Consider the following 24085-nt stretch of genomic DNA (forward strand, 5'->3'; position numbering starts at 1 on the left):
CTAAGAATTGCATTTGATTTATCTGAAATTCACTACATTTTAATTAAACAATAGTTTACCTGGAAAATATTTAATTAGCTAATCTGTGGCAATAAGCTTCCTCTTTTTCCATCCAGCTGTGAATATGGATATGAAACCCAATAATGTGGACAATGGGTAACCCTTGATACAAGAAAAGTTTCATTTTTTTTATGTCAAATTGACGATTAAATTCATGCATTTTGATTTTCCAAAAATATAATTGTTTAAAATTAAAATCTGAATAGAAGACATGGACATAATCAAAACACTTTATTTTTACGTATTTATATAATTGTAATGAGATCCATTTGTACAATTATATTTGACAACAGTACTAGGAATCTGTAGTTGTGCATGTGCGGTGATGGTCCCACATCCCTGAGTTTTTGCGCACCACAGATCGGACTTTGTGGGTTATTAAAAGAAAAGGTAAAAAAGGAGGCATAAAGGTAAGAAGGACTGGGAAGTCGGGTGCACTTAGGAGGAGGAGTAAGGTATGGATGTGGTCATATATGTTGTATAAAATTCTCATGTAATTAATGGAAGTATATTAAAAATAAAATGTCTATAATAGCACAGATATACTGAATCAATGAACATGGTTCTTTTCATTGTACTTATTAATTGGAAAAAAGCCACAGAAAATAGTTAGAATGACAGTATGAAGTTTTTGAAATATTGTTTTGAGGAAAAATGTAATGATAACTATAAATTAATAACTTTTAAAACTGATCTTCTTTCTCAAGCAGACAGATCGCTACAGAAATCTAAACTGGTCAAAACTCAAAGAACAACTAAGAGGAGGCCACCTCTCTGAGTTGATGCACTTACAGTACAAGCCTTACATGTAAGGCTCAGGGAACATTGCTAAAGAGGGGGTGGAAAGATCCTAAAAGCCAATAGACCTGAAGATTTCCTAGGAGATAAACTCCTACACATATAGTAAAGGAGGGTATGGTGGAGTGCGTAGATCTGTGCGAATCTAGCGGGAGAAGTTAGGGGTAATATCATCAAAATATGTTGTATCAAATTCTCAGATAATAAATATTTTATGCTTAAAAACTGAAATGCAGTTGGTATAGATTTAAAAGTATTTTTATTAAGCTATTCATCACAATGTAACACCAAAATTACCTTAGCTTTGCCTTTTATTAATCTCTATGTGGGACATACATTACTATTGTTTTTTAGGTTTGTTTCTAGTACCTTAAAATAATAAAAATTCACAATTGTTATTTATAGTATATTAAATGTCAACCTTTTGCTACTAGACCTTCCAGAAAGTAGAGCTTCAAAATTCATCTGTATTTAAACTATTTCAATTTTTGGAAAGAGCTTCTCACACAACTGTATATTTTCACATCGACTATGGATTATTTGAAAATATAATTCAGCACAAACATCCTACCTCTGGAAAACAGTCTACAGACTGGGAGATTCCCAGTTAAATCTCTGTAAAAAGTCTTCTGAAACTATACCGAAGGCAACCTGTTTGATTTCTACAATTTCTTTGGAATCCACCCTAGTCTGTGCTACCACCTGCTATTCAACTCACATCATCTGCAAGATATTTTGTCAAATTTAGCTCCAAATTAGTCATTTTTTAAACGGTTCATATTGTTACATTACACAAAATTATGCAAGGCAGTTTAATTTTCTTCAACATATATAGAGTACCTAAAGTAAACACAAATATGGCATATACTTATACTTTCCTATTCTGCAAATTCAGTATATTTAATATTTATCACTTTATCATTGTTTATTGCTATTTACAAAATAACCCTCAATATATGTGAAGAAAACTCTGTACTGTGTGATTTGACTTCACATGTCAATTCATTGACTACAAAGTAATTCCTAGAACTTATACTCTAATTTTAACATAAATCTAATGAAAATTTGGTGTAGGTCACTTATTTTCATAATTTTTCACTTCATAAATCAACAAAGCATTTAATTAAGATTGATAATTGTAACATGGTTTTTGCCTTCAATTCCTGGGAGGTGACCAAGGAAAATGGCAATAGCTTGTTACAGTCTGGCCATTTTGGCTTCCCCTGAACAACAACTTGAAAGGAGGTTTCCCATGTCTACCACTGGGGATTTTGCTAGAGTCTTTGGCTTTTATATGAAAGAATAATTGAATTATCACTCTCTCTCTCTCTCTCTCTCTCTCTCTCTCTCTCTCTCTCTCACACACACACACACACACACACACACACACACACACACACACACACACAAAAAAATGTTTTCCTATACCCTTTTCAAACATCTTCTTCCTTCCTTCTCTGTTAAAGTCCACCTCATTTTCCCTTTTATAGCACATGTGTCCTGCTATCCTGCTCTCTAGAGGTAGAACACCCCCACTTCTCCCCATGGTTCCTTTTCTACTTTCCTCTATTCTCCAGCTAGTTCAGGTTACATATGTAAATCTACAGTTAGGGAACTAGAGTCCATAAATAAGACAAAATGTGCAGTGTTTGGATTTTTGACTTTGGATCACTTCACTCAGTATATTGTTTTCCAGTTCCATCTGCTTACCTGCAAATTGCATTATTTCATTTTTCTTTACTAGTGAATAACATTCTATTGTGTAAATTTATCATACTCTTGTTATTGATTCATCAGTTCATGGATATCTAAGACACTTTATTTTCTAGGTATTGTGAGTAGAGCAACAATGGACATGGCTGGGAAGCTATCTGTACAGTAAGTTATCATTCTTTTCTGATTACATCAAAAAGCAATATATCTGGAACGTGTGGTAGATTTATACTTAGCTTCTGAGAATTTCCCCTACTGATTCCCATGGTGCGTGCACCACTTTGCAATCCCACCAGCTGTGAAAGAAGCTTTGCTTCCTTCCCATCCTCACTGGCATTTGTTGTCAGCTGTTTTCTTGATCTTAACCATTCTGTCTGGGGCAAGATGAAATCTCAATGCAGGATTAGTTTGTGTTTTCCTGTTGGCTAAGGATTATGAACACATTTTAAGGTATATCTTAACAATTTTAATTATATTCTCATTTTGAGAACTCTGTTTCATTTGTTTCCATGATTATGTTGTTTTAAGTTCTCTGTATATTATAGATGTGATTTATTCCTCTATCATACATATTGCTGGACCATATCCTCTCTTATACTTTCTCTTAGAAAAGATTGTCTTACTGGCATCTTTCACACTTCTGAGCATGGTATTCAGAATGAGCACGTTCTGAACCACATTGTTCAGAAGTTCAGGGAGAAACTGTATTTAGGCAGCTAGTGTTTGTGTCATAGTATTGTTATTTTTTTATAAAGAACATCACTCAGACTGATGTAATACAGGATATATATTGAGGAAATAAAGTTTTAAGGAAATATATAGAACATGGATAAAATCTAAAAACCTAATAAAATTTGGAGAGTCTTGGTGAATTAGACATTAAGACAAACAAGACAAAGTAAAAGAGCCATGATGTATATAGAGATTTATAGATACATATAAAGACATTTAAATGCCTAGGTTTCCTAAATTTATTAGAATAAACATTATGTACTAAAAAGGAAGTGGATTTTAGATAAAATTGCACGTTTATCATATAGGTAAATTCATATGTAGATAAGTGTGCATGTATAAGTAGTACTCATAAATTTCCTTTTAAAGTATATATTTTTCTCTCATACATTATATCTTGACTGCAGTTTTCCCTTCCTCTACTTCTCCCAGTTCCTCTCTCCCCTCTTCCCCAGATCAACTGCTCCTCCTTTTCCCATTGGGAAAGAACAGATTTCCCAGGGATATCAACTGAAGGTGGAATAACAAGTTAGAATAAGACTAGGCACAAACCCTTGTATCAAGGCTGGAGGAGGCAACCCAGTAGAAGGAAAAGGGTCCCAAGAGCAGCCAAGAGAGTTAGAAACATCTCCCCTTTTCCACAGTTCAGAGTCCCACAGGAACACCAAGCGACACAACCATAACATAACAATTCTCTTTTCAAGACATAATGTCTCAATCTCATTTTCAATTCATAATGTACATTTTCATTAATTTTGGTATTATATATTTTGCCTGCAAAATGAAATTGTTAAGCATTTGTGAATGATGATGGAATTAATTTGTGAAAATAGAGTACTTAAAATGGTATGTTTTTCATTTTAAAAATTTGGAAGTCATGGCTAATTGTCTTTAATTATGAATATGCACTCAGTTACCTCATGTTCAGGTGATTCTCATTGCATCCTTTCTACGGAAGCATAGAAAACAAATAGAGGACATGAAAATCAGAGTAACTTGTGGAGAGACACAAACTGCATGAAAACATCAATAAAATATTATTTTAAAAGCATAGAGGTCAAACTGTATGCTTCTTGTGTTCAATATAAAAGCTTAGGTTGATATAATACCTTTATTTTATCCCTGCTCTAATAGTCAATGAAATTAGTTATCATGCATTTATCAAACTGTTCCCAACGTCATGACTACTATATAACATTCATATATTTTTCAAAGATGCAAAAGTAAATTTGGGGCCAGGGGTATAGCTAAGTAGTTAAGTTGTTTCCCAGCACAAATAAGGCCCTACATTTGATCCTACTACCAAGCATCAAATGTATATTTGGATTTACATTTTAATAAAACTTGCTCACATAAATGTGTATCTCTAGTAAATATATAACAGATGTGCTAATCTGTCCTAAGGTATGTGTGTAATGGACAAAGATAATACGTTCTCCACAATACCATTTTATTCCTCTCACCTGCTCATCTCTTATGCACCTGTGCCTTGTTGACAGTTTGCACAGCTTGAGTTTTGGAGACATAAGCATTGGCACAGAATTACTAATATTTCCCGTGTGTGCTTTAAAATCTACATGAAGTGTTTGCTTAGATTTTTGTGTTCTTATTACTACACTGAGACTCAAGCTTCTAGTTATTCCTATTTCTTTGGGTTTCCAAGTTTTCATGAAAATGAGGAAAGTAGGCTAAGGGGATATTTAATTTGCCATGATGTGTCCTTGTAATTCTTCAAGTGCTTTGCTTTTGCTAATTTTGCTTTGCTATTAAATTTGACATTCGTTGCTGTTTTTTTTTTTAATTTTTATTTTAATCTGCTCTCTCCCAATAGATGTGACTACTTAGATATTTTCTTTGTTTTGGGAAGAGGCAACACCACATGTTATTTTTATTTAATTTTGTTACTCAAAATCACAAGGCATGTTCTTATATAATAGATAATATTTTTTTCCAACAGCCTAGGTACATGTCATCTAACTCCTAATACAGTAAAAGGATTAGAAAATTCAATGTTTTTCTTTTAGTAACCACACCCTATATTTACATAATGATAGTAAATATTACTAATGGTCCCATCTACACTTTATTCACATGTTGTACTCAAATACTTACATTCAAGTCACACTGAGAATAAAATGTGCACTGATAAAGTATAGTCTCTCAAATTTGAAAGAAACCTAACTAGAATCTTAGAAAACTATTAAAATATATCCCTAAATTAAGATCACCATGAGGACAAACATTTCTGAATAAGTCTGATAAAGCATTTTCAACGACCATTTAAAATATCTTAGGAAATTTATGCTAGAGCCTTCATGTTTTAAAAAATTTTAAGAGTATGTAACAAAGTCCAAAGATGGTTGTTTTATCATCCATATACAGGTGGTGGAAGGAAAGAACTGATTTCTATAAGTTTTCTTTGGCGTTCACACAAGAACTGTAGTGAATGTACCACTTAACCCATACAAGAATAAATAAGCTACTATGTAACAGGAATTTTTAAAAAGAAATGATGCTTTTTCCCTTACTCAATTTTTCTATCTATAAGTTTATGAGCCTCAGACTTTTCTGACGACTCCAATGATTATTTGATGTAGTAAAATGGCTGTGTGGTCAAAATTTTAGATTGAAGAGACAAAACTGTTACCTATGGCTCAGCCAAGGCTTATGTTCTAGATTGATGTTCTCTAGTAAAATTTATGTAGCTGCTTATATTTAAGTTAGTTAATAATTGTTGAAATTTCAAAACCAAGTTGCTCAGTTATATGAGAATTGTTTTAATTTCTCAATAATAAATGAAGCCAACAACTGATATATCAATTAGAGCAATTTATTTCCAATGTATCAATGATGTTTGATTGGACAGCATTGATGAAGAATATTTGAATCCATCTATTCAATAGACACACTGTAGATGAGTTACTAAGCCAATAATATCATGCATTGTTGAGAAAAAAAAAGCAAGTATGAAAAGGAAGGTTGTCTATTTTTCATAATATGCTAAAGTTTGGTATTTTTGAACATAATTCTTTTTTTGTTTCCTTGCTCATAAAACTAGACAAATAGAAAGAATATAAGCTCATTGATGATTAAGAATACACATTATAGTCCATATTAAATACCTAACACCAAATCAAGAAAAATATATCATTCAACCAATATAGTCATTTAAAACCTGCCATTGCTTCAAATGGTCAATGGTTAAATAAAGTTATTGTAATTTATACATCATCATTTTTTCTAATTTATTTGTATTAATTCTCTGAGAGCTTTATATTGTAATTTGATCATACTCTTCCATTTTTAATGTCATATTGAGACCCATCCCCATTCCATACACACAATTTTGTGTCCTCATTTTTTTTAACCCTTCTATTCCAATTTATCCCACTTATATACTTGGGTGCATGGACATTCCCTGGAGCATGGTCTGACTACCAGAGGACACACGCTTAATTAATGCCAACTCTCCTGCTTCTAGAACCTATCAATTACCTATAACTTCTTAGGTAGGGGTAGGGTTTTATTACTACCTCCCCACACCGTGCTGAAATTTCTCTGCCTTGTGTTTAAACAGATACTGTGCATGCTGTCTCAACTGGTCTTATGAGAACATCCCAGCATGGCCTCAAATGGAGAGGACTTTTCCATTTTTGCCTCCTTTTCTACATCTGAGCCATTCCCCTTGAACAGCCACGGATAGCATTGTAACTACAGCAAACTCATGAGAAATCGAGAGCAATGTCACATCATTACAGACATAGTTTGTCTATGGATTATTTAAAAGAAGTTTCAGAAAGAAGATAAGCACATTCTCAACACGCAGCCTCATATGTAGTTATATAGAGAATGAAACTCTCATACTATTGTCCACTACATATTACACTGACTGTTATATGCGATGTGTTTTCTTTGCACAATGATTTCTTTCATACTCTCTTAGGCATTTGAGCTTTGTACAAAATGTGTTCCTTTTTTCACTTTTAATTTCCACTGCTTTTTCAAAAGCAACAGTAGATTGGTTGTTGATAAAATGAAGCCTGTGCAATTTCTATTTTGTACAAAAGCAAACTGCTAATCATAGAAACTAAAATGAAGCTTTTGCTTTTACTGCATTAAAGCTGTTAAATTCTAATGAATTATTTAGCAATTTAAGGCCTATTTAGTCTGTATAGAAAGGATATGTCTCTCAAGCTAATCTTATTCAGTTAGAGTAAGTGTTAAACAAAGTAGTTGAATCATTCTACTACATTTAGCTTACTGCCTCAAGGAATTTGTCTGAATTAGGATATGTTATATATAATGAGATGGTTTAGGAGGGTCTCTGCTATACATACATTCTTCACAATAAAGTTCCCGAAAGCAATTCAATTTAGTAAGAAGTTAAAATCAAAAGCATTTTCCCTAAAGCATATTTAATCTTCTATATAACTGTCTAAGTGTGTAAACACATATGCATGCAAACCTTTCACAAATATGCCATCAATATGAATACATTCACCTTAAATTCTATATACCTTGATCTCCTAGGAAAACAGACGTAGCACTGATTCCTCCTGTATATCTCTCCTTCCCTCAGTGGATAATGACTCAAGACCACATTTGACTTCTCCACAATTAGGCTGATGATATTGCTCACTGTTTTTTTCACTCGGGACTAAACCATATAGCTACAGACTAGAAAGAAGGAGAGATGGTTTTGAGTGGGACACACATCCTACAGACTATCCATGGGTCTCTCTTGCTTATCCAACATAGGACCTCTTTGTAGAGGTGCTAACGTTTGAATGTGTAAGAATCACTTTTGGAATATTCACTGCCACAGTACCAGTCCATGGTAGTATCTTACAACTAAACAGTCTCTTTGTTGAAAAAATTTTGGAAACCAGGCTTCTCAAGATTGATATTCTTAGGGTTAAGGATATAGTACACTAAAAGTTGAGAGGAACATCACAACCTGGAAATAAAAATTATTTCCTCTAATGAAAAATATTGGAGGCCAGTTTTAAATTCATTTAGTGAATTTGGTTTATATTTTTAAAACATACCTTTAATAATCAGTAAACATACATGAGAACTTCTAAGCCCAACATGATTTGGATTAATCAATCATTTAAAATCTTATATTTATTTATGATAAAATGCTATATTTTCTCTGGATTTTTGACAGGGAATGGCTATATTGGGATGATAATACTACCATTTCTATTTATGGTAAAGGATCTTATTTTACTTCATTATTTTAACAACAAAATTACTAGTGCTATTCCTGATTAATGCAACCACAATAATCTAGAGTTAGATGCAAAAAACTCAATGAAATTTTCATCTGGGATGTGACGGTGACATAAAAAGACTTGGTTGGGTGTGAGTTTGTTCCTTAGTTTCTGTTTTCTCTCTGGATTTTCAGAGAGTGGGTTGACTGAGTGCTGCTTGTTTTACTGACATGTTCTGCTGGTATGTTAGTGGTAGAATACTTGGTGTTGGAGGCTGGGGGAACTGGAGATCATGGGGACATGGTCTGAGGGAGCCACAGGAGGCATGGACAGTAGGGAGGGAAAGCTGCCCCTAGTGGGGTGGGTGGGAATGGTAGCCAGAGGGATCAGGTAGGTGGAGAGGGATCAGGTAGCGGGAGAGGCCTGAGGGGAAAGAGTACAGGGAGAAACAGCTAGAATTTGGAATATTTGCGGGGTGGTGTGGAAGCCTAGTGCAGTGGAAATTTCCTAGAATCAATGAGGGTGAATGTAGTGAGAACTCCTAATAATAGAAGATAGACACTCTGAATTAGGTATCTCTTGTAGAGTTCCAGAATGGTGGGACTGGGTTACATTCAGTTTAGTTGTTGGGTCGGGATGATCACATGGATGTCTATACAACCCAGGCTGACACGAGGACAGAAGGTAGCTCTCTGAAAACTGACAGTGGGTCCCCATTGCCAAGGACAACATCCACACAGCTCAGAAAATGTAGAGAGGTTCAGCTGGTACCTGCAAGGAGCCATCTTCCCTACGTTCTAGTCTCTTTGGTGATGAAAGGTACTCCAGTCTATGCAAAGAGAAACCAGGACATCAATCCAGACAGAAAACCTTTGATCAACCATCTATCCTGCCTTCAAGATATCCAGTAGCAAAGGTGAGGCAGAACTTGTAGGAGTGGCTGAACCATGTCTCATTTAACTTGAGGTCCACTGCCATGAGAGGGAGACCATGCCCAACACTGGTGGCCAGGAATTGGATATTGGACAGGCTAGAGACCTAGAGTAGAAACAAACAGGGTTGGAAAAAAGTCAATGAAATGATTCCTAATGCTCTTCTGCTATTCTCATAGATTGGTGCCTTGTTCAGTAGTCATCAGAGAGGCTTCCTCCAGCAGCAGATGTGAGCTGGTGCAGAGACTCACAAACTGATATTACTCAGAGAGAAAGTCTAAATTGGAGGTCTTCAGCAGGTCTGTCCTCTCAGAGATTGGGAAACCTGTAGTACAGGGGGAAGAAAGATTGTAGGAGTCAGAGGGGGTGAAGGACACCAGGAGAATATGACCCATTGAATGAACTAAGCAAGGCTCACGTGGGCTCACAGAGACTGAAGGGGCAAGTATTAGGCCTGCATAGTTTTGCACATGGTCCTCTGCGTATATGTTGTGGCTGTTAGCTTGGTGTTTTTTGTGGGACTCTGGACAGTGGGAGCAGGTGTGTCTATAACTATTTTACGTGCTCTTGAGACTCTTCTTCCTATTGGGTTGCCTTGTCCAGCATCTATAAGAGGGCTTTTGCCTTCTCTTATTCTATCGTGTTTCATCCTGTCAGGCTGTCTTTTCTTGGAGATCTTCTCTATTATGAAGAGGAAATGGACTAGAAGAGGATCTGGGGAAGAGTGAAGGTAGGGGGAACCTAAGAAAAGTGGAGGGTGGCAGAGATGAGGGAGAGGAAACTGTGGTTGGAATGCATTGTATGAGAGATGAATCCATTTTAATAAAAGAAAAACATGAAACTACATTGAGTTGTATCTTTATTCAATAATGTTTAACCAATAAACCCTGATAATGTTTTATGATAGAAAGAAAACTTAATCATAAAAAAATAATAATCAGTGTGAATGAATATCTATTGCTTATTTTTTCTTCTGCAATGATATGAACACTTCATTGTGTATAATTTGTTTATTTAAGATGTTTGTTCATAGGCATAACTTTTGTCGAAAGAAAATAAAATACTCATTATTTGAGCATGGTACTTTTCACCTTAACAACAACAACAAAATCAGTGTCTCTTGCTCAAACGATGAATGTGACAGCTACACTTTTAAATAAATAATTTTATTTTTAATTATGTATACTTTTGTTTGTAGATTGTGGTGATAGTGTGTTCCCCAAAATATTTTGCACGCTAATAAATTTATCTGGGGTCAGAGAACAGAACAGAACAGCCACTAGATACAGAGGCCAGAAAATGGTGGCACACATGCCTTTAATCCTAGCATTCCAGAGGCAGAAATCCATCTGGATCTCTGTGAGTTCAAACCACACTGGAAACAGCCAGGCATGGTAACAAGAGCCTTTAATCCCAGGAAGTGATGGCAGAAAGCAAAAAAGTATTTAAGGCATGAGGACCAGGAACTAGAGCTGGTTAAGCTTTTAGGCTATTGAGCAGCAGCTCATCTGAGATTCACTCTGGATGAACACACAGAGGCTTCCAGTCTGAGGAAACAGGATCAGCTGAGGAATTGGTAAGGTGAGGTGGCTGTGGCTTGTTCTGTTTCTCTGATTTTCCAGCTTTAACTCAATACCTGGCACCAGGTTTGTTTTTATTAATAAGAACTTTTAAGATTCGTGCTACAGTAGGTGCTCTTAAATTTTAGAAGAGGGCATTGGATCTCCTTGATCCAAAATTACAGGCAGTTACAAGCCACCTAAGTGGTTTCTGAGGACTATGGTCCTCCTGCTGGAATATGCTCTCCTAAACACTGAACCATCTCTCCTGCACATCTCTATTCTTTATTTTTGTTGGTCAAGAGCAATAGCAATCCTCTGTAAACCTTTGTGAGTCTCTTGGACAGTCCTGACCAACAACACAAATGACTACTTCTAGTGACATTTGTTTAGGTTCCTGTAGGTAGTATTGGCTCTTGGAGGAAGTGTTGTGAGCCCAGATGAGAAAATTTCATTTAAACACACACACACACACACACACACACACACACACACACACACACACATATACACATACACATATATACATATACATATATACTTCTTGTTTTCTATTTCCTGTTTCCTGGAGGTTCTTTTTTTCCCAACATAACATTTTTATTAATTCTCTGGGAATTTCACAACATGCACACCAATTATACTCACTTCTCCATTCTTCCATGTCATGCCCCCTACCCTTATTAGCTCCTCCTCCACAAAAAAGTAAAAATAAAAATAAGAAAAAAATGTGTTATCTATATACTCTTTGGCACATGGACAAACTCTCAGTGACCTGCCCTCCTAAATAAACGCCTGTCCTTCCCCTTCCACATCCCCACCAGAAGCCATCAGTTGTGGGGAGCTACACTTCAGCTTCCCATTACCCTTTTCCAGAGGCCTGCACAGAACTGTATACCTCTACTCTTTACGGCTATTTCTGTGCCCTCACTTTCTTCTTCTTTCTCTATTCCTTGTCCTTCTCCTCCTTCATTTGTTCTTTTTTATTCATTACCCTGTTTTGTGTTTATATCTCCTGTTACAACTTGATTGCTAAATTTCTGATGTATTGTTGTTTAAAATTATAGTACTTTTTGTAAAATCCCATTCATTTCCTCGAATCCCTCCAAGATTTGCAGGAAGTTTTTGGAAGCAGGGTAGCATATCACTCTCAGAAACAATTATTATGCTATCATAAGAAAATTGTTAAAAAATTTTATAGGATCCACCTCATACTGTGTATTATTGTAATTGGAGACTCTATAACTTGGACATTTTGGATTCATGGATCTAAAACTTTCTGTTCTCTCTCTCTCTCTCTCTCTCTCTCTCTGTCTCTGTCTCTGTCTCTGTCTCTGTCTCTCTCTCTCTCTCACACACACACACACACACACACACACACACACACAAAACTATGAAATCATGTAGCTCAGATTTCTATCTTCTTATCCCACACTAATATTCAGTTATCTGAAATTAAAAAACATGTCCATATATTAAAACACATAAAGAAATTTCCATTGAAAGATTGGCAGCATAAGAGATTAAGAGGGAGATGAAAGAGGAGTGTTGATGAGAGATTTTAATAAAACAGTGCTAAAATTTCAACCATGGTGCTCACAATAACAGGTAACTCTGTAACTTCTAATGCATGTATGCAGTACATCCTAATAAAGACACAAAAAATAATTGATGCTGTTTTTAGCTAATTGATTGATTTTCTGAAGATGAAATTTAGTCCTTGTTATAACTTTCATATTTGGATAGTAGGATATAAGATAAGTTACCAGGCTTCAGAAGTGCCTTTAAAACAATAAATTAAATTAATGAGTTTAATTAATTTTATTAATTAATTATGAGATGAAAAGATTATCATTTAAATTTTATTTCACAACCACTTGCTCCTCATTTTCTCTGACACTGCAATTTTTCTGAAATCTTGTAACATATATGAAAACTATTGATTAATTTTTATCAACTAACAAATGACAGTATCACAATTCAAAACCCAAATCAAAACCTAATGACTGGAGTGCTCAATAAGGAAGAAGAATTAAGGATTGCATACAAATATCTAAATGTAGAAACCCAGACAAGATTTTGATAGCAGCTAATCACTATTTTTACACTCATTTTTTCACATACTACATAATAGTAGTAGTATATTAACTAATGCATGAAGAGATTAATTGATTATGTTTGAAAAAACTACACTTGAAAATAGAAAAAGGCAATATGCGACATCAGGCCTGTTGGACTTCACATGGGACAGTGGTACAGCTGTTTCTTAGCAGCCTAAAGTCCTGGGTTCAATTCTAAGCAATGGAAAGAAAAAGAAAGAGAAGTGTTCATCTATTTAAAGGATTATCTAACTTTCCACTATGAAAAGGAGACTGATGGCTTTTAATAAATTTAAGATCTTCCACTTTGAAGTCCAACAGCCGGCAATCACCTATGCCTTTCTCTTTTCAAACGCAGTGTCTAAAGCATAAGCAATTAACTTCATGCATTAGTTAATATGTTATTACTAATTTTTAGTAATTAAAACAATAGTATGAAGCACATAGTAACTAGCTGGTATCAAATGTGTAAATGTTTTTTACTTATATACCATTATTTTGAATTGACGTATAGATTACACTTGACTGTAAACAATGGAAAGAAAAGGTGCTGTGGGATGGTCTGTATGGCAAATGTGTTGCTGATTAGTCAATAAATAAATCACTGATTGGCCATTGGCTAGGCAGGAAGTGTAGGCGGGACAAGGAGGAGAATAAAGCTGGGAAGTGGAAGGCTGAGTCAGAGAGACACTGCCAGCCGCCATGATGACAAACAGCATGTGAAGATGCTGGTAAGCCACGAGCCGTGTGGCAAGGTATAGATTTATAGAAATGGATTAATTTAAGCTGTAAGAACAGTTAGCAAGAAGCCTGCCAAGGCCATACAGTTTGTAAGCAATATAAGTCTCTGTGTTTGCTTGGTCGGGTCTGAGGGGCTGTGGGACTGGCAGGTGAGAGAGATTTGTCCTGACTGTGGGCCAGGCAGGAAAACTCTAGCTACAAATGGCATCCAACGTGGTGGCAAGAGTTTCCATCTAAAAACTGAGAAAAGATTCTAAAACGGAGCTAAAAACAGTTCCTAATTGTCTCTCTCAAATGAGCGGCAGCTACCGGTTTGAGCTACTTGTGGGTTTCTAGCGTGCACGCTCAACCTGCAGTTTGGCAGGAATGAGGCCTCTGCAAGTGGCACATTAAGCTGCATGGTGGATTTAGCCTTCGCAGGTACAAAACAAAAAAAGAGGTTTCTGGACTACACGCTGTTTGGATAAAAACATAGACCCACGATAGTTCCCAGAGCTGGTGGTAAACGTAGCCATGTTGGGAAGCTGAGGTGGGCGGAGCCAGCAGCCACAGCTGCTGCAGCTTAAAGCAATAGATTCACAATAAGACAGATTCAGATGTAATAGTTTACAATGTGTGTAAAATATTCGTAGGCTTGAAAGAGACAAAAAAGGTGATATATACAGTTATAGAAACATATACATAGTTTTAAAAACTAAAGTTTTTAAAGAGATAGTAAAATTAGTATAAAAAATAAGCCACGTAAAGATGAATATTACACAGAGAATCTGGATTGTGTTGTCTTTGGGATTTTTAACTGCAGAAAAACATTTGATTGTAAAAGCTTTTGAGTTATGCCAAAATGTATATTTTAAATGTACCTTGACTTCAAAATTTGGATATAAGGATATGTTGCTTTGGAAAAGAGTTTCTGCTTTTGTTCCCACAGAAAGCCAGAGGTTATGGATTTGTTCCAGATTAAGATACATCAGGTTTGACCAGCCAAGACCCCCCAGAAAGGTCTCCAATGACACCATGGCCCAGATGATCCAACATCCAGAATGGTTTCAAGGCAACTGGCTCAGACGATACACCCTCACGGACTACTCCATGATCCTAAAATTTTCTTTGTGTCCCCATAAGATACAGCACCCCCCTCCAGCAGGAAGTAGTAAGAGAAGCTACACCCAAATTCCCAAATTATATGTAATTTTACTTTGTTAAGGTTAAAACCTTCCTTTTTTTAAAAAAAAAAAGGGGGGGGAAGTGCTGTGGGATATTCTGTATGGCAAATGTGTTGCTGATTAGTCAATAAATAAATCACTGATTGGCCATTGGCTATACAGGAAGTGTAGGCGGGACAAGGAGGAGAATAAAGCTGGGAAGTGGAAGGCTGAGTCAGAGAGACATTGCCAGCCGCCATGATGACAAACAGCTCGTGAAGATGGCGGTAAACCACAAGCCACGTGGCAAGGTATAGATTTATAGAAATGGATTAATTTAAGCTGTAAGGACAGTTAGCAAGAAGCCTGCCACGACCATACAGTTTGCAACCAATATAAGTCTCGATGTTTACTTGATTGGGTCTGAGGGGCTGTGGGACTGGCAGGTGAGAGAGATTTGTCCTGACTGTGGGCCAGGCAGGAAAACTCTAGCTACAAAAAGGTAAAAATGTAAAATCAATATGACCACTGATGTGTACTTTCCTATAAATTTCTTAGTTCTAATATACTTAAAATTCTTTATATAACTGAGAAGGTTTTGGTATTATCCAATTAATTCCCTAACTTACATTCTTCTCAGAAAAGCAAATTTAGGAGACTACTATGAACTCTATGCATGTTTTTTTATGCTTTGATGTTGTTGTATAAACCAGTCAGTATCAATTTTATTCAACTAGAGGATGTTGGACAATTCCTCACTTAGTATTTGGTAATTTTATTATAATTTATTCTGGGAAGTACTGTTTCTTCAGGGGATAAAATCCAGCAAGAACCTAATAGTTATCATAAGCATTGCGTTATTCTATTAAAAATCTACCATCTGCAGCAGTTCATGATCTACCTTGATAGAGTAAATTCCACAGACATTGCCTTGGAAAACTAATTTTGGCTTTTGTAATGTTCTTTTTTTATCCAAGTTTCCCAAGGAAAAATGATGACAAGCTTGACTAACTCACAAGCAGCTGAAATTTTATTACCAGTCTTTAAAAGTAGTTTTAACTGGTACTTATCCCAGAGGGACACACTAAAAGACAGATGTTCATTGGTTATCTTTCTTTGTGTTTCTTTTCCCTAGGCTAGATTTTTTTCTGTTTATTAATTGAGGCTAACAAGTGCTAAGTAATTACTACTCAGAGATTCTACAGTATTTAACTTTTCAAAACTCTATTTTCTCAATTTTTTATTTGAAAAGGAGCAAGAAGCATAAGTCTCATATCACAGAATAGATTATCACATTGAAAATAAGAGTATCAACTATTTTTATAATGAATTACATTTTTCTTTTAAAATAAATGTTGCTTGATTTTCTTAGCTGAAATTATTTATACACTAATTTAATGTTTCTTCTCTGTGCAAGAGAAGGATTAATAATGTGATTTATTTAAAAATGTATAGTAATTAGCCAGGCCCAACTTCCTGTCAACTTTCTGCTTTCTTGATATGAACACACCATCTCTGTCATAGTGCCCTGGAACCTCTCAAGCTTCTAAGCTAAAATAAGCCTTTTAGGTTGCTTCTTGTCGGGTATTTGTTACACTAACAATAAAAGTGACTAATACACCACAGGCTTCCCCTTCTTACCGAGCAAATGTACAATAGTTAGCATATTTGGTTTTCCATGATCCTGCTTTTCTCATTCCCTGGGGATAATGTGTATTTAGAGCAAACTTGATTTTTAAGAGTAGTTTATGCAAATTCATATTTAGAGTCTTTTATAATTTTGAGTGTTCTGGAAATTTTTGTATGTTTTAGTTAAATCAGTATTGATTGCTGTGAAGGTTCACACTGTCATTTTGGCAGGGTCTAGAATCACCTTGGACAAAAGTCTCCTGAAATGCTTATAAAGAATCTTCTTGATTAGGTTAATCGAAGTGGGAAGACATATCCTAAATTTGAATATCAACTTTCTTATAGTTCAGAGTCCTGGATTGCATAAAAGAAGAAATATGGCTGAGGATGAATATTGCTTGCTCTCTGCTTCCTAACTGAAGATACAATGTAAAGAGTTGCCTGAACTGGCCATTTACCAAAATCAGATTGGTGACTACCCCAGTTGTCATCAAAAATACTCTATCCAGTAGCTGAGGGAAGCAGATCCACAGTCAAGCACTGTGCTGAGCTCCCAGGATCTTGCTGAAGAAAGGGAAGAGGGACTTTAAGAGACAGGGGGGTCATGACAGAGAACCCATCGAGACTGCTGACCTGAACTGGCTCATGGAATCTGGAACAAGAGTTAGGAAGCCTGCATGGGCCTGACCTAGGCCCTTTGCATGTGCCAGTTTTGTAGCTTGGTCTTTCTGTAAGGCACCTAACAATGAAATCAGGACCTGTCCCTGGCGCTTAGGTGGCTTTTGGGAACCTGTTCCCCATGTTGGATTACTTCACCCATCTTTGATGCAGGGGGAGGAGCTAAGTCCTGCCTCAACTTCATGTGCCATGCTTTGTTCAAGCCCACGGGAAGTCTGCCCCTTTCTGAATGGAGACCATGGAAGAGTGGATAGTGAGGGGAGTAGCTGGGAAGTGGGGGAGGGGAAACTGTAGTTGGTATGTAAATCGAATGAAAAAATTTATTAAAAAAAAAAAAAAGATTCTACATCCATACTTCCCCTGCCTTGGTGGACTATGAGCTATAGAACTGTAGCTGAAAGTAACTTCCTCCTGGAAGTGGCTTTTTATCAGTTGGTAGGCAATAGGCCACAGCAATCAGAATTACTAACACAGAAAATTGATCCTAAGAAGTGAGTCCATGCTCTGATAAAACATGCCATGAGGTTTGAAACTGGTTTGTGGGAGGAATGTGAAAGAATCTGGAATTTCAAACAAGAAAAGCCCTACAATACTGTAAGCAGAATTTAATAGACCATTTTGGTTGGGGGTGTGAATATCCAGAGTGGGGAGAAATTGTGGAGAAAACAGTTCTAGCTAATGAAGCTTCAAAGAGGAACACAGATGCCCATGCAATATGGGTTAGAGGCTATTCGTGCTATACTCTGGTAAAGAATCTGGCTGCATTATGCCAGTGTCTTGAGAACTTAAGGAGGCTGGATATAGGAGTTAAGGACTAATTTGTTCACAGGAGGAGATTACAATACATCATAGCATTCAAGCTGCTCCATATTGCTCAGAGAGAACAGGCTGTGGTGTGAAGTAGAAAAAACAAAACAGAACTGCAGTTTCCTGAGAAGAGTGGGAGCAATTTTTTACCACACACACAAAGCAGATCGGAACACATTTGTAACTGTTAAAGAAATTAGTGTTATTAAAGAGAAACAATGTGCTTCACGCTGGAACACTGGAAACAAAATGGCCTGAGGACAAGGCCTTAATAATGGAAAGCTCAATATTGTCAAGATACAAATTCATGCGGATGGAGAGTGCTTACACAAAGGAAGCCACCTATAGTATCCCATGTTCCTTGAAAGCAGCTGTAGAGGGAAATATTTTCCAAGAATCAGCACATGGAAGCTGAGGCAAGCCGGTGCATTTGGTCCACACTCTATTCTCAGCTGTAAGTAAATCTGAGCAGCATTCGCATGGTGCCCCATTTTGCAAACATAGATGAATGACTATTGAAAATATGGATTCTTGCAGCACAGTTCCAGCTAGCCACTGAGGCTGCAGGGTTGCAGTCCTGCAACAAGAGCAAGAGAGGCACCTGTGTGAGGCAGTGACGGTGACTCTTCAACTGCAATGAAGATCCCAGGACACTGGAGATGGCCAAACCCATGAGACATCTGTGGAGCAAAGCTGTAAGCATGGAGTGATTCATTGACAAAAGATCTCTTACGTTTTTATTATTTGTATTTTCTTTTGCTGACTATGATTATATGTGGAGCTTTATTTATTTATTTTTAATTTAATTTTTTTTTCATTTTACATACCAAGCACAGTTCCCCCTCCTTTACCTTGTCTTGCTCAACCTCTACCTTACCCTCACTCCATTACCCATCCATTCCTCAGAGAGGGTAAAGTCTCCCACAGGAGTCAAAAAAGTTTGGCATATTAAATTGAGGCAAGACCAAGCCCCTCCCTCTTGAACCAAGGTATCCCGCCATAGGGAATGGGCTCCAAAAAGACAGGTCAGCACTAGGGATAAATCCTGGTCCCACTGCTAGTGTCCCCATGAACAGCCCAAGCCACACAACTGTCACCCATATTCAGAAGGCCTAGTTTGGTCCCATGAAGGTTCTTCAGCTGTCAGCCCAGAGTCAGTTAGCTCCAGCTAGTTTGTGTGAGCTGTCTCTGTGGGTTTTGCCATCATGATCTTCCGTCATAGAACACAGGGAAATTCAGTTGGTACTCACCAAAAAGTTTTATCTCAACTGATTAGCCTTCATACTACTAAACTGTACTATACATGGTAAAGGAGAAGAAAAGTAGTCATTAATCTTACCCAGAAATTAACCCTGCAAGTTACAATAATGATTGGCCTGCAAGATATGATTACTTACAGCTGTGGTAGGAATGTCATGAAAGTAACACTTTCTTGTTGGCCCTTAGGACATTTCCACCAGTTCACACCCAAACCTGCAATTATCTATGCCAAGAAACTGGGGTTATAATGGTTATAGGGTCCAGGGAAAAACCCGCTAAATTATTAGTCTGATAATATGCATAACATCAAATAGAATCCTAATGATTGGCTGTTAGACCTTAAGATTAGTGCACCTACCACCATCAGAGAAGCTTAATTTTGCAGTAAATGGCAATTAGCACAGAAACTAGAACTGGCTAGGTCTTATGAATAAGGGAGTGTGAAGTTCTCAGCCATTAACGGGACATTTATGTCATAGTCCTTCATTCCAAATATCAGGGATCATTATGGAAAAGGAGGCAGAAAGACAATAAGATACAGAAGCATTGGATGATTACAAGGAACAAAAGTTTCTGAGTTTAAAAGGACAGTCACACCTATGACCTCAAATCAGCTACATGAGCACATGTATATGTAAGCCCTATGCAATCCTAAGCCAGAAAAACTTCCAACATGGGGAGTGAAGGTAGGCACAAAGTCTATCCTCAAGCAGAGAAACTATTTGCCATGGATAGCTTCTTGGAGAGAGAAAACTCTTCAAAGATGTGATCCCTGACAGGTCTACCAGGTTCCACTGGCAGGCCACACAAGCAAGACTATGTGGGCAACAGATATGGTATTTGATGGGTTTGACACTTTTACAAAGTTAGATGATTAGGGACAGGGGTAGATCTAAGAAGTGGTTTAAGGGGGAAAGTATTATCTAAACACAACGTAAGATATTCCTCAAGAACTAGTAATGTAACACAAATTGCTAAATGGTCTTATGAATAAAAAGCCCCGAGCCAGATATTGAGGTGTAAGCTGAGCAATCAGAGGAATAGAACAAGCCAGTTACAAGTTCTTACCACTAGGAAATCCTCAGCCCGAGAGAGCTACTTCCTGTATACTCACGCCTATATACCTTTCTGTGTCTTGCCATCTTACTTCCTCTCTCCACCCAGCTACATCACTTCCTCTTTCTGCCCAGCTCTATCACTTCCTGTCTGTTTTTACAGACCTCCAGACCTCTATGGTTAACTAATGCTGGGATTAAAGGCATGTGTCACCATGCCTATCTCTGTTCCCAGTGTGGCCTTGAACTCAGAGGTCTGGATGGATCTCTGCCTCCTGAATGGTAAGATTGAAGGCATGTGCTACCACTGCCTGACCTCTGTGTTTAATATAGTGGCTGGCTTTTTCCTCTAAGCCCCAGGTAAGCTTTATTTGTTAGAGCACAATTAAAATAACACCACAAATAAGAAAACAAAAAAAAATAAATGTATGTTTTTCAATATGTTTATTTAGCATCACTTTGAGTGAGTTAGCTCCTATAACTTATAAATCCAGGACTCAAGTCAAACACATTGTGGGATCCAGCATAGTGTGCTAAAGGTACTTAGAGGAACAAGCCCTTCCTCCCCTCTAAGCCTACCTTGGATATTTGCTCACCTCATACTAATTTGTCAAATGAAGGAAAATAGTCCTGTGTAGCATAAAATCTGATTGTCAGGTCATTAAAACACTATATATCAAACAACCATAATTTTCTTTGTTATATTAGATAGGATGTGAATAATATGAAGATTTCATATTTTCTTCAATAAACAAAATTATTTTGGGTGTTTGAGACATGGCTCAACCATTAAGAGCATTGAATGCTCTTCCAGAGGACCCAAGTTTGATTCACAGCACCCCCATGGAGGCTCACAACCATCTGTTGCTCTAGTTCTATGGGGAGGGGGGCAGTGAGTTCTTCTAGACTCTGTGAGCACTGCATGCATGTAGAGACAGACATAGATCTACAGCTAAAACCTACAATATAGTATAAATGAATAAATCTCCAAAAAGTAAAATAGAACTAAAATATAAATGATAATATAGTTATCAAAAAGTTGGGCATCTTTTCCTGGAATTTTCAGGAGAGCCAGAATTTTTAAATATTGGGAAAATTTTATTTCCTTTTTTTCTGTAATGAATTTATTTATTTTACGTCCTAGCTGCAGTTTCCCCTCCCTCCTCCCACCCTCTTTTCCTTCCAGTCCCTACCTCCATACCCCCTATATTCCCACCCTCCAATCCCTTCTCCTCTATTTCTATTTAGGAAAGGGCAGGCCTCCTATGAGTATCAACAAAACATGGCATATCAAGTTACAGGAAGAGTAAGCATCTCCCCATGTATCACCATGGCAAGGTGACCCAGTATGTGGATTTGTGTCCAAAAATATAGAAAAAGAGTCAGAGACAGAGCTTGTTCCCACTGTTAGGTGTCACACAAGAGGACCCAGTTACACAACTGTAACATATATGCAGAGTGCCTAGGTCAATCCCATGTCTCTGTGAGCCCCTACGAGGCTAGCTTAGTTGATTCTGTGTTTTCTTGTGGTGTCTTTGGCCCTTCTGGCTCCTACAGTTCTTCCTACCCTTCTTCTACAGGATTCCTCTGTGGTGATATACTGTATACCCTAAATGTGGTGATATATTGTGTACCCTAATAAACTTATCTGGCGATCAGAGGACAGAGCCAGCCACTAGATTAGACATAGAGGCCAGACTGTGGTGGCATACACCCTTAATCCTATCACTTGGCAGGCAGAGATCCGTTTGGAACTCTGTGAGTTCAAGGCCACACTGGGAGCAGACTCAGATAGTGGCGGCACACACCTTTAATCCCAGCACTTGAGATCTCATGCCTTTGCTTGGAAAGCACACATGCCTTTAATCCCAGGAAGTGACATGGCTGGGTTGAGAATGGTATATAAGGCATGAGGAGACAGGAACTAAGCAGTAGTTCAACTGAGAACCTCAGGGGTGAGGACTCAGAGGCTTTCAGTCTGAGTCTTTGTGGAAACAGGATTGGCTGAGGAGTTGGCAAGGTGAAGTTGGCTGTGACTTGCTCTGCTTCTCTGATCATTCAGCTTTCACCCCAATATCTGGCTCCTGTTTTTTCTTTCTTTCTTTTTTATTAATAAGACCTTTTAAGATTTGTTATGCATTCCCCAAACTCTCCCGAATGTTTGGCTGTAGGTCTGCATCTATTTTCATCAGGTGCTAGATGAAGCCTCTCTGATTACAATTGGCTAGGCACCAAACTGGTCACAGGTAATGGCCAGTTCAGGCTACATTTCAGCAACTGCTAGAACTCTTAGCTGGGGTCATCCATGTAGATTCCCGTAAGATTCCCTTGTGCCAGGTTTTTACCTGACCCTGAAATGTGCCCTGCCTCTTTCCCGTAGTCTCTACCAGTACTCTCCCCCACACTTCCTCCCCAAGCTGATCCCTCATGTTACCATCCCCACCTGCCCTCAGTCCACTCATGAAATCTCTTTTACTTCCCCTTCTCAGGGAGATTTGGGCATTCCCACAAGAACCATCCTTTTTACCTAGCCTCTCTGGGTCTATGGATGGTAGCATTATCCTTTATCTTACAGCTAATATCCACTTATGATTGAGTATATACCATGTTTGTTTTTCTGGGTCTGGGTTACCTCACTCACGATAATGTTTTTGTAGTTGCAGACATTTTCCTTCAAATTTTCTGGTTTGCTTGTTTTTAATATCCAAGTAATACTTGATTGCTCAAATGTACCAGATTTTCTTTATTCTTGGTTGAGGGGCATCTAGGCTGTTCCCAGGTTCTGGCTATTACAAATAGATTTGCTATGAAAATAGTTGAGCAAGTGTCCTTGTAGTATGATGAACATCTTTTGGGTATATGCCCAAGAGTAGTATAGCTGGGTCTTTTGGTAGATTGATTGCCATTTTTCTGAGAAATCACCACACGGACTTTCAAAGTGGTTGTAAAAGTTTGCTCTCATACCAGCAATGGAGGAGTGTCCCATTGTTCCACATCCTCTCCAGATTGTAAATCCACATACCTATGGACTTCTGATTTTTGACAAAGAAGCCACAATTATGCAATGGGGAAAATCGTCTTAAACAAATGGTGCTGGTCTACCTGGATAACCGCATGTAGAAGAATGCAAATAGATACATATCTATCACCCTACTGTTGTTAGAGTTTTTCTGCCTGGCCCACAGTCAGGGCAAATCTCTCTCACCCGCCAGTCCCAAGCCGCTCAAACCCGATCAAGTAAACACAGAGACTTATATTGGTTACAAACTGTATGGCTGTGGCAGGCTTCTTGCTAACTGTTCTTACAGCTTAACTTAATCCATTTCTATTAATCTATACCTTGCCACGTGGCTTATGGCTTACCGGTACTTTACATCTTCCTTGTCCTGATGGCGGCTGCCCGTGTCTCCCCTCCCAGCTTTCTGTTCTCTCAATTTTCCTCTCTGTTAGTCCCGCCTATACTTCCTGCCTGGCCACTGCCAATCAGTGATTTATTCATTGACCAATCAGCAACACATTTGACATACAGACCATCCCACAGCACCTCCCCTTTTCTTTTCTTAAAAAGGAAGGTTTTAACCTTTACACATCTCCAAAGTCAGCTTGGTATATTTGGGAATTTGGGCGTAGCTTCTCTTACTACTTCCTGCTGGAGGGGGGTGCTGTA

The sequence above is a fragment of the Peromyscus californicus genome, unplaced genomic scaffold (genome assembly GCF_007827085.1).
Source record: "Peromyscus californicus insignis strain IS unplaced genomic scaffold, ASM782708v3 Scaffold_12__1_contigs__length_115047231, whole genome shotgun sequence".
NCBI lineage: Eukaryota > Metazoa > Chordata > Mammalia > Rodentia > Cricetidae > Peromyscus > Peromyscus californicus.